Here is a 13,191-nt window from a genome sequence, read left to right as displayed (position 1 = left end):
ATAAGAAAAAAAGGGGATTTTTACTTTTATTGCTTTTAAACTTTTCATTAACTTTTTTATTTTGTCCCACTAGGGGACTTGAGGGCAGGAGGCCCTGGTCGCAATTCTAATTCACTATTAGAGCTGTTAGCTACTCGCTGACAGAAAGCATATTGGGTCCTGACTTTGTCAGGACCCACTAGGCTTCCGTAGATGGCATAGCCAGAAGCCATTGTTCGGCCTCCAGTTGCCATAGAAACCATCGACACTCGCTATCATGTAGCGGGCCACCGATGGTGGTTTAACCCCTAAGAAGCTGCAATTGCTATTGAACGTGGCTTCTAAGGGGTTAAACAGACAGCGGGGACACCGCAATCGGTCCCCGCTAAAGGAGAAGCGGCAACTGCTGAACCAGACAGCAGTTGTCACAGCTCCTGTATGTGCCGGGAGTTCGGCCGAAATAGTCGATCCTCCTGTGACGTACTATTAGGTCATGGAGCGCAAACGATGCAGTTACCATGACCTAATAGTACGTCCAGAAGCGGGAAGGGGTTAATCTCTAGGACATCGTTTCTGTAAATTTGTTCCTAGGTTTCAATACTTGGTTGCCATTTAGTTTTGAAATAACTTCTAGCCTCCTCAGCATAGTAAACCTTTTCATAAAGCATTGTCTTGGAAATCTGCTTCTTCCATATGAGAAAAAGTGGGGGTTACCAGATATCCATTTTTTTTTAAAGTATTTCTAAACGTGCCAAGAACAGTAATTGAAGAATTAGTATTACCTGTATTTTATATAATATCAATTCCAGTGGAGTCACCCAGCAAAATCAAACTTCCATCATAATCTGTCTCAAAAGGTGTGATCCCTTTAACATATTTTAATACCGAATACCAATATCGGTGTAACTTTGGGCATCTCCAAAGTAAGTGAATCAAATCTGCTCCCTTTGGACAGCTATCAATGGATCTAAATCCCATGTTAACACATTTTATAGGCGTGCAATGTAATGTATTACCATATCTATTACCATATAGTGAGAAAATCTATGTGCCATATTATGTGAAACATGAATCCAAATCCCTTATCCACTTATTTTTGTTCGTTAATTCCATACTATTTTTACATCCCAAATGTAAATATTTGTAGCATAGTGAAATTACCCCTTTATAGTGAAGTTTATTTAATAACATATCCCCAACGGGAAATGGTTTCATTCTAAATTTGTGTTTATCTTTGGTAACATTCCATGCATGACATAGTTGAAGATAAGATAACCAGCAATTTTTTGGTTACCATTATCAAATAAATGTTACAATTGCAACATCCCGTATTTAACCCAAGATTATGAGTCCTTTATTTTAAGAGGTGTAAATTCCAGAATATCCACCATAAGAAACAATAGTTTTGGTCTCCCGCCAGACTTTAACATATAATTTTAACAAAGGGTCAGAGAAATATTAAGGACTATTCAAAGTCCCGAGCTCTAATATTTGAAAAACACTTCAATCCTGACCACCCCCCTCTCAAGCAATATCATTTTGTTGACAGCCAAGTGCTTCCAATACAATTTAGATGCCCAAAAATATTTTTTAAGAAATCCGGTAGGGCAAAACCCCACTCCTGAACTGGTCGACAAATTCTATTATATTTAATATGGCTCGCTTGCCCCTCCAAATTAGTTCCTAAAAAATTGATTGGAGAGTTATAAAAATAGTTCTAGGTATCCATAATGGCGCATTACCAAAAGTATGAAGTACCAACTGTAAAATTACCATTTTAATTAGTGCTATTCGTGACGCATATTGGAGTAATATCTTATACCAGATTCTAAGCTTGTGTCGTAAAGTAACAAATAATGGAAGAATATTTTGTGGCACCTAATCTGTTATTATCCTCGAGTTTACCATCTGAAGCCTTTGTCCCCTTATTACATATTTGGAGTCAAAAGCCATCAATGATGATTTATCCCAATTGATCTTAACTCGTGCAAACTCGCCAAAGGTCTCCTGTACCTTAAAGACATGAACAATATCAGATGGATCTCTAAGGATTATAACGTCATTGGCATACAAGGATATTTTTTCCTCAACATCGCCCATCAAAAAGCCTTTTATCCGACTATCTTTTCTCATACTCACAGCCAAGACCTCGATAAGCAGAGGGAACAGCAATGGGGATAGTTGCACCCCTGTCAAGTGCCTCGAGACAATAAAAAAAAGGGAGAAAAACCTCCACCCATACCTATCCTTGCTTTAGGATTGGAATAAACAATTTTTACCCATTTCACAAAATTATCCCCAATGCCAAATGACCGAAGTACCTCCTATAAAAAGTCCCATTCCACTGTATCAAACGCTTTACAAGCATCTAAAGACAATAACGCACCCTTTGGAAAATGTATACCGCCATATTGGATATTAGTGAAGGCCTTCCTAAGATTACAGGAGATTGAGTTACCAGGAAGGAAACCAGTCTGGTCCGGACTCACCAATAGAGGAATAACTGTCGTAAGGCGATTAGCTAACTCTTTAGTTAAGATTTTCATATCTGAGTTCAAAAGAGAAACAGGTCAATATGAATCCACATTCAATGGGTCCTTACCCTTTTTTGGAATTAAAATAATATTTGATTCCATCATAGAGGAAGGAAGTTTACTCTGAGTAAATAAAACACTAAATACATTATGTTCTAAGAGAATATATTGCTACCCAATATACCCCTCATATGGGATTCCATCCAGGCCTGGGGCTTTGTTTTTTGGCAAATTTTTAATCACATCCTTTATCTCCTGTAGACTCAAGGGAGCCTCCAAACTTGCACTTTGTTAAGATGTTAATACCGGGAGAACAACAGAATCCACATCATTTTTAATATATCCCTCAGAATAATTAGATTTTGAAGAGTAAAGATCCCTATAATAGTCTGTAATCTCTCTTAATATATCTTCTGGGTCAGTACATAATCTTGAACCATCTCTTTTCCTGATTACAGATATATATGAGGATGCATTCTGTTTCTTAATTATCAAAGCCAATAGTTTCCCTCCCCATTTCATAAAAATTCCTCCTACCCAACCCAAAAGACTCTCTTTTAGCTAAGATAAACGGTCTGTCATCACATTCTGCTTGTAGATTGTGCCATTTTAATTTATTAACATCCGAGGGGTCTTTACTCACATTATATTCCGTTTCTGTTAACTTTACTTTGAGATCTAATTCAGCTTGGTTGTTTTTTTACTTTTTTTGCTGATTGTAAAGAAGCCATCGTGCCTCTAAAGAAAGCTTTAACCCCTTAATGACCGCCGATACGTCTTTTTACGGCGGTCATTAGTGGGCTTTATTCTAGAGCGCCGCCAAACTACGTCGCTGCTGTAGAATAAAGTAAACAGAGCAGGGAGCCGTGAAATCTCCCTGCTCTCAGCTGCCAGAAGCAGCTGAGGGCTGGGGGCGTCCCTGCTCTGCCGGGTGAGATCGATATTAGTATCGATCTCACCTGTTTAACCCTTCAGATGCGGTGCACAATAGCGAGCACCGCATCTGAATGGTTTTGCAGAGAGGGAGGGAGCTCCCTCTCATCTCACTGACACCCGGCGATAAAATCGCCGAGTGTCTGTGTCTTCTATGGCAGCCGGGGGTCTAATAAAGACCCCCAGGTCTGCCTGCAGCGAATGCCTGCTAGATCATGCCGCAGGCATTACCTAGCAGATGCCTGTCCGTTTTAAACGGACAGGCAGTAATACACTGCAATACAAAAGTATTGCAGTGTATTATAATAGCGATCGGAGGATAGGGAAGTCCCCTAGTGGGACTAGTAATAAAGAAAAAAAAGTTTAATAAAGTTAATTAAAAAAAAAAAGTGAAAAAAAAAAATGAAAAACCCAGCTTTTCCCCTTACAAAATGCTTTACTATTAAAAAAAACTACAATAAAGCAGAAAAGTTACACATATTTGGTATCGCCGCGTCCGTAACGACCCCGACTATAAAGCTGTTACATTATTTAACCCGCACTGTGAACGCCGTAAAAAATAAAATAAAAAACAATGGAAAAATTGCTGTTTTCTGTTAATCCTGACTTAAAAAAAATGTGATAAAAAGTGATCAAAAAGTCGCATCTACTCTCAAATGGTACCAATAAAAACTGTAAGTCGTCCCGCAAAAAAACAAGACCTTATACAGCTATGCCGACGCAAAAATAAAAAAGTTACAGCTCTTCGAATGTGACAATGGAAAAATCTAAAAAATGGCTTGGACATTAGGGCCCAGAATGCCAGCAGGGGGAAGGGGTTAAAAGCCTCCCAGACAATGGATACAGGAGCAGAACCTTCACAGGAAAAAAAAAATCGAAACTGCTGTTTTATAGTGTTGTCCAATAGTGAGTCCTGTATTGTAATAGAGTTAATCTTAAAACTACCTTGTCCCCATTTGAGAAAAAAAATCTCTACCAGCTTTGGCGAGTGATCGTATATACCTTGTCTCATATTGAACTTTTTAAATTATTATCACCATTTTCTCATTAGCAATTGCTAGATCTATCCAAGAGAGACTATCCGAAGATTTAAAGTAACACGAGAATTGCTGTATATCCATACATCAGACCAGCCCACCTCACCATGAAAATCCAAAATGTTTGTTGTTTTTTTTAAATTTATATTAAGGTTATTTCTTCGTAATCTATCTATTTTCTCATCGGGGGCAATATTACAATCGCCTATAATTAGTATAGGGCACTCATCCATATCTCTGACATAGCCCAGAATGCTTTTAAATAGATTTAAGGAGAAGGGAGGCGGATTATAATCTGCCAGAATAACCCTCAAACCTACCATAAAGAGCCAAAAATCTACCCTCTTTATCTATGAACTCATCCAAAACCTGGGCATCAATTCCTTTATGAATGAGAATAGACACCCCGCTTGAAAAAGATCGAGACAGTGATAAACTCTACTCATCCACTCACTGTCTTTCAAACCCCCTTGCAGATTCCCTGGTGAGATGTGTTTCCTGAAGACACACCACATTAAAAAAAAAAAACAAAAAAAAAAACACAACCCAGCCTTTCCGTTTATCCCACCTCCCATACTTTAATAGCTCCCCAAGAAACACCCTAGAAAGCTCCTAACCCAGGCATTGCTACCTCCCCTAGTCATCCTACCAACTAAACTACCTATTATTGAAATAGATTATATCCCTTTTTTTCCCCATATGTATATGATATGTAAATGATATATGATATATATTATCTTTTATTCTTTTTCCTTCCCCGTCTCTCCTCCTCTCCTTCTTTTAAAGCTGAACCAGTGAATAAAGCTGATCCAAAATATTATTTCAAAACCTCAAAAGTCCTTCACTTCCATCAATCATTTCTCCCCACCTACCACCTAGACAAACAAACCTCCCAGTCAAATAAAGCTGAGAATTCACCATATTAATCACGTATAGAGAGAAAAAAAAAAACAGTCTCAATATTAATAGTCCCAAAACTTATTGTGACATAGTCCCAATATTAACATAGGGAAAATATATACATGGAAAATCTCTCAAGTAATTTGTGGACTTTTTTTTTTTCCTTTCTGGAAGAGAGAAAGAGAAAAAGAGAAGAAAAAAATAAACCAAAAGAAGAATCAAATATTCTTATTGTCCATCCAAGTCACAGCTTCCTCCGTAGAGTCAAAAAAGACAGTTAGATCTTCAAAAGAGCAACGAGTATTTAACACCAGCTTTCCTCAGTCTGTTTTTAATTTTAAAAAATGTCTCTTTTTGGTTGTAGCCTGAGAATAATCTGGATAAATCGAGATTCTTCTTGCATTATAGGTAAAATCCTCTTTCTTCCTTTCTGATCTAAGTAGAGAATCCCTATCCCCAACATTGAGCAACTTATCCAGTAGCCACTTTTTAATAAATGGGACACATTCCACCCCCTTTGCATGTTCCGGGAATCCCACGATACGAGATCTGTCTTCCATATTTGTCAATTTACCTGCCACTTCTTTATTTGAAAGTTTCAGATCTTGCATTTCTTTCTGTAGTTTAGCTACAATATCTTCGACACTTAATGCCCCGTTTTCAACTGTCTCAACTCTAGCATTTATCTTGAGAGATAATCTTTTATTAAGAATACATCTGTTCTTACTGCCCCCATTTGCTGAGCCAGGACAATCACTGCTTCCTCCATTTTTTTCCAAGGATGACAACATCTCTGATAATACTTGTGTCCCCGTTTCAATATGTTGAACTCCATCTGCCCCCTCTGTCTCCTGCAGGACTATCAATGGTTCAGTATTTGAGCTTAAAGAGTTTCTGTTTGCACTTTCTTTAGACTGCCCACCTCTGATACCCAAAGGATATTGCGAGGTTAAAGGGTTATTCCCATCTTCATAAGTTGAGCTATTAAGCTCAACCTGTAAAAGTTAATAATTTTTGCAAATACCTTGCTTTATGAAAATGATGTCGTTTTCGTGCTATCCTTCTTCCATGTCGCTGCCAGTCCCTCTTTGTTTATTGCTCGTTGTCTAGGGATCCGGCCACCGCTGTTTTCAGATAGCGGTGGCCTCGCATGTGCAATGATATCCTCTCCATCCTTAGGAGGATGTCATTCTAATCGAGAACACGCATATCAGCGCATGCGCATTAGATGACGGCCTGGCCACCGCTATTTGATCCCTTGCTGATTTTGTAAGTTTTCCCACTGTCAAAGACATGAACAGTCTAGAATTTTTAGGCTAAGTTAATTTTACCAGTGAGAGATAGATTATATAAAAAAAAAAAGAAAATCACATAGTAAAAATTATATATATTTATTTGCATTGTGCACAGAGAAATAAGTATTTGATCCCTTTGGCAAACAAGACTTAATACTTGGTGGCAAAACCCTTGTTGGCAAGCACAGCAGTCAGACGTTTTTTGTAGTTGATGATGAGGTTTGCACACATGTTAGATGGAATTTTGGCCCACTCCTCTTTGCAGATCATCTGTAAATCATTAAGATTTCGAGGCTGTCGCTTGGCAACTCGGATCTTCAGCTCCCTCCATAAGTTTTCGATGGGATTAAGGTCTGGAGACTGGCTAGGCCACTCCATGGCCTTAATGTGCTTCTTTTTGAGCCACTCCTTTGTTGCCTTGGCTGTATGTTTCGGGTCATTGTCGTGCTGGAAGACCCAGCCACGAGCCATTTTTAATGTCCTGGTGGAGGGAAGGAGGTTGTCACTCAGGATTTGACGGTACATGGCTCCATCCATTCTCCCGTTGGTGCGGTGTAGTCCTGTGCCCTTAGCAGAGAAACACCCCCAAAACATAATGTTTCCACCTCCATGCTTGACAGTGGGGACGGTGTTCTTTGGGTCATAGGCAGCATTTCTCTTCCTCCAAACACGGCGAGTTGAGTTAATGCCAAAGAGCTCAATTTTAGTCTCATCTGACCACAGCACCTTCTCCCAATCACTCTCAGAATCATCCAGATGTTCATTTGCAAACTTCAGACGGGCCTGTACATGTGCCTTCTTGAGCAGGGGGACCTTGCGGGCACTGCAGGATTTTAATCCATTACGGCGTAATGTGTTACCAATGGTTTTCTTGGTGACTGTGGTCCCAGCTGCCTTGAGATCATTAACAAGTTCCCCCCGTGTAGTTTTCGGCTGAGCTCTCACCTTCCTCTGGATCAAGGATACCCCACGAGGTGAGATTTTGCATGGAGCCCCAGATCGATGTCGATTGACAGTCATTTTGTATGTCTTCCATTTTCTTACTATTGCACCAACAGTTGTCTCCTTCTCACCCAGCGTCTTACTTATGGTTTTGTAGCCCATTCCAGCCTTGTGCAGGTCTATGATCTTGTCCCTGACATCCTTAGAAAGCTCTTTGGTCTTGCCCATGTTGTAGAGGTTAGAGTCAGAGTGATTAATTGAGTCTGTGGACAGGAGTCTTTTATACAGGTGACCATTTAAGACAGCTGTCTTTAATGCAGGCACCAAGTTGATTTGGAGCGTGTAACTGATCTGGAGGAGGCTGAACTCTTAATGGTTGGTAGGGGATCAAATACTTATTTCTCTGTGCACAATGCAAATAAATATATATAATTTTGGCTATGTGATTTTTTATATATATATATATATATATATATATATATATATATATATATATATGTATATATATATATAATCTATCTCTCACTGGTAAAATGAACCTAGCCTAAAAATTCTAGACTATTCATGTCTTCGACAGTGGGCAAACTTACAAAATCAGCAAGGGATCAAATATTTATTTCCTTCACTGTATATCTTTTAATTGTTATTCACTCGCGGCACAATACAATTGTTGCCGGTACCTGGATATTGGAAGCTACAACCTTGTTACAATATTGCCTACATCCCCAAGCTGTACCTGCCAGTACAAGCTCTTACGGTGAGTGTAACAACTTACTATCCATTATTTTACCTATCAAGGTTTATCTTGCACCATGTGGCACTGTGTACTTTTTTCTCTTCTCAGACATCACTGATATCGGGTTGATTCTTATATCATTCCCGCTGCTGAGCTACAATAGCTGCTACCAACATCTGCACTGTTTGGGAGCATTGACCTGCCTCAGAACACTAGCTGCCGCTCCCGTATGCAAGTTTCCTCTGGATGATCACTATCTGCTGTTGCCCTCTGATCGCTACTCACTGTACCTATTTTTGCTAACTTCCATTCCTCATCTAACCATGCTGGATTTTATTGATGCATGAATCCTGACTAGAGATCTGCTCATCTCGGAACTAATCGGCACCAAAAACTCTGAAGCTCTTGAGACTGTCAGTAATCCTTTTTCTTCAAATGACACTAAACTAATGACAGACCTTTATCTAAAACTGGAGGATTGCCTTAAGGACGAAGCTTTTTCCAACATCGATGGTGTTTTTTTGGAGGTTTATATTACCGAAAACATTTCCCCTAGGGGACTCAGATTATTGCTAAATACACCTTTCCCTAAAGATCCGATATTTAGCAAAGATTGGTTTGACTTTATTGATCTTTGTGCATCCGTTTTTTTTAAAAAGATCTTGGATAAGAGAATTTCCCTTTGTACTGATTTAGCCATAGAGATAGATAACATTAGGGATGAATTAACAATCTATACAGACCATCCCGACTTTGAAAAGCTCAGCACTTCTACCAAAAATAGATTGAATAAATATGAACGAGATATCACACTTAAGAAAGCCAAGAAACTGACTCGTGACAGGTCTAACTATTCAGATAACCCTAGGGGTTTCTGGACTACTAACCCAGCAACTGAGAGATCAGCCCCCTCAGACTTTACAATTTCAGACAACATGCCAGTTGTTATACTTACAGCAAACATATTAATAAAGACAAACTGCTAACTATAACCACCAACACCTCCATTTCTGTTAGCAACATACTGGATCACACCACCAACATTGTTCCTGAACATATCACTAACACCATCCTTTCCAATCACTGTGTCCCTACCCGTTTTGGCTCAGTCCCCATCCATGCCTTTGACCCCTCTGAACTTGAAGCTAGACCCTCACTTCTTAACATCCCCATGCACACACCCGGATCCCCCTCTGTTGAATTTTCAATTTTTAATGATTCCATAGACATGGTTCAGTCGGAACAGCTCTCATCCTCACTACTCAACCTCACCACCCATGACAATACATTCTCTACATTGTCCCAGCCTTTACCCACTCCTGTGCTACCTATGTTGTCCACTACGTTACCCTCTGATGAACCCCCAGGTTGTGTTGATAACTCTTCCACTGATGTTCCCTCTAATATTACCAATAACACATACTCTTCCATTTCTTTTTTAGGTCTCCCATCACAACTGACCATGCCACCCATAACCCCAACTTCCCAATCCACCACATTCCTGATACCTATGCTCAGGAGTCCAAAATCCCAGACAATCACTTGTTTTTTCCCAAAATTACAGAAAACATCATTAAAAAGAAAAATAGAGTTAAATATAGGGGATGTAGAGGAGGCAAAAAGAAAATAACTAGAACCACCTCCAAAAACCAGGCAGAAACTTCAACAGTAAACAAACCCCATCAGATTAACACTGTAAAAATATTCAATTTGTCTAATTACACTCTTAACCCTAATGAAATCAACCTACTCTCTAAAGGTCTATCGTTTTGTCCATCTACAACCCCAAAAGGTTTTGACCTCTTCATTGATCTTAACAGATTCATTAGAAAACTGACTCTGGCCAGACATTTCTCCATGGCCCCCACACCATTAGCTACCAATAACACCCCCTTGACTACTGAACACACAGCCTCCCATGTCTGTGTCGATGTAAGACCCAAGTCTAACTTTTACCCTTTGAATCACCGGGGGTCTGCTTTGGAAACCTTTTCTAATATATTGAACACGGAATTTAGATCACTTGACCACCAGACCTCTCCTTACTAACCTTACTAAATCAGAGAGAAAGGCTCTAAAAACACTTTCCAGAAACGACTCTATTGTTATCCGGTCAGCGGATAAGGGTGGTGGTATAGTTGTACAAGATCATACTGACTATATTAACGAAGCCATGAGATTGTCAGATGACACTTTCTATGAAAAAATGACTACCAATGCCCTATTTTTCTATACCACTGAAAACAAAGTTCTAATAGATCGTGGTCATAGTGAAGGTCTTTTATCTAAAAAAGAATATAATTTTCTAAATATCTCTCACCCTAACTTACCTTTCCTATATCACCTCCCCAAAATCCACAAGTCTCCTACAAATCCCCCTGGCCGTCCAATTATATCTGGTATAGGTTCACTCACAAGCAACTTATCACACTTCATAGACCTACACCTTCAGCCTAAAGTTCTGAAACTTCCATCATATCTCAAAGATTCAACGCAACTCATCAGGGATCTTGTGGCCTTGAACAAACCACACCATTCCATTGACTACAATTTCCTAACGGCAGATGTATCAGCACTCTATACTAACATCCCTCATGACAAAGGCCTGCTGTCCATAGAGACCGTATTAATGTCAGACATTCACATACCTCATGCCCAATCTCTTTTTCTTTTAGATTGCATTGACTTCATCTTACAACATAAAAAATTTTCATTCAACTCCCAATTTTTTAGACAAATCAGAGGATGTGCAATGGGATCAAGATTTGCACCCTCATATGCTAACCTCTACATGGGTCAATTTGAGGACTCCTACATATCTAGTGACCATTTTTCCAGTGAGAATATTGTCTTCTATCGCCATTATATTGACGACTTGTTTTTTATTTGGAAGGGCAATGCAACAGATGCCTCTTCTTTTATTAATTTTTTAAATCAAAATGATTTTGGGCTCACATTTACACACAATTTCTCTACTACATCAATAGATTTTTTTGGACCTTACGATTAATAAAGACAACAAAGGTATTTTTAGTACGCACACACATTTTAAGACTGTAGACGTTAATAGCTACTTGGATTTTAAAAGCGCACACCACCCCTCATGGCTCAAAACCCTTTTGGGCAGTTCAGGCGCATCAGAAAAAATTGTTCAAACAATGAGCAATTCAAGTCTGAATGCAATGTTTTAAAGAAACGTTTTAAGGATAAACATTTTCCTACAAGTCTCATCCAGGGAGCCATTACAAAAGCCACCCTATTGACACAAGATGCCTGCATCTCATCTAACCACAATAAGGTTGAACCTGACCTTGACAGAAATTTTAACCATAATTTTATTACCACATTTAACTCTGGCAGCAATGCATGCATGAAAATTATTAAAAAACATTGGCACATACTGAAGAGTGATCCCTATCTCAAGGATATACTACCTGAAAAACCGAAAATAAGCTATAGGAGATCGGAAACTATACGTAATATTATAGCTCCTAGCAGACTGAAATCTGTTGAGAAAAGATAACCCATTACCATCTGTCGTGGGTTCATATATATGTGGCCATCAGAGATGCTTTTGCTGCAGTAGCATTACACATGGCTGCACTTTTTTTTACTTCCTCTGTCACAAATGAGACGTTCCCCATTAAAACCTTTATGAACTGTAGCAATAGCTACGTGATATATCTATTAAAATGTCCTTGTAACTTACAATATGTGGGGAGAACGACCCAGCAACTACGTTGCAGGATCAACAAACACAGGTTCAACGTGAAGACGGGCTTCCTTAATCATAGTGTTTCACGACATTTTTCAATTGTCCATGATAACGACTTTGGAAAAATTCTGGTTACTCCCATCAAATCCATCTCAGCAACTGATAACAATAGGTTTAATAAGCTTAAACAGAGGGAAAAATATTGAATTTTTAAACTGTCCTGCCTGCAACCCGGTGGTCTTAATGACATTTCTGAATCTGCACTAGACTGACTTGATGAAACCGGTCCAAAAATATATGTGTCAATCTAATTAATATGTGGCCCCCTTATGTGTTATGTTCATTTGTATTTCTGTGAATTTACATTGTGTCTGTAAAGTCATATATTTCCAGCGTATTTCTACAGTCTTACCCCATATACCTCTCTATTTACATGATTTAGTCTTCACAAATTTTTTTCACACTCAGCCCATTCACTCTCCAATAAGGATAAAAATGTTTTCCTTTACCTCTTGTTTACTTACATAACTAATATTCTTATAATCGACTTGTTTCATAAGTAACCATTTACTTTATTTACCCTTTTCCATGTCTCCCTCTCACGTATTTCTTTCTTTTGCGGCATCAACTTTGCTTTTGCCACCTTTTTTTCCCCCCCACGGCCACCTTAGCTCTCCAGGTTACCTTGACTACGCTGACGCCGGATGGCTGTTTTTTCTTTCTTCGTTCCGCTCCAGCCTCACCGCTGACTGCGCCATTGTAACCTTCTCCACCTTTACCCTCTGAACACAGCCCTTCAGGTCGTCTTGTCTACGCTGACTCCGGACGGCTGTGCCTCCGTTCTTCCTTTCGTTGCTGCTCATTGCTGCAGTATTACCACTGCATCTGTCCACTACAATTCTTCTGAACTCCGGTAAACGCCTTTTATTATGTTTTAAATACAATAATTTTACGTTCACATATGTTTGTATTTCAATGATCAAGTGTTTATTTTTGTACTTCATGTTTACTAGTAAGCTCTGTGACTGATCTCTTGATGACGTCATTCACATCTGTTTTTACCTGTGTATCTGATTGTCTGCATTTGGCGTTTTTTTCCTTTGATCCCCTCCCCCTCATC

General features: G+C 39.1%; 1 pseudogene; it reads right to left on the bottom strand.

Moving 5' to 3' along the window:
• Positions 1-12,934, bottom strand: part of LOC142659977 (uncharacterized) — a 41,101-nt pseudogene extending 28,167 nt beyond the window's left edge.
• Positions 12,935-13,191: the final 257 nt, after the last annotated feature.

The sequence above is a fragment of the Rhinoderma darwinii genome, chromosome 8 (assembly GCF_050947455.1).
Source record: "Rhinoderma darwinii isolate aRhiDar2 chromosome 8, aRhiDar2.hap1, whole genome shotgun sequence".
NCBI lineage: Eukaryota > Metazoa > Chordata > Amphibia > Anura > Rhinodermatidae > Rhinoderma > Rhinoderma darwinii.
The sequence above is the reverse complement of the archived record's forward strand: the minus strand, read 5'-3'. Positions and strand labels throughout refer to the sequence as shown.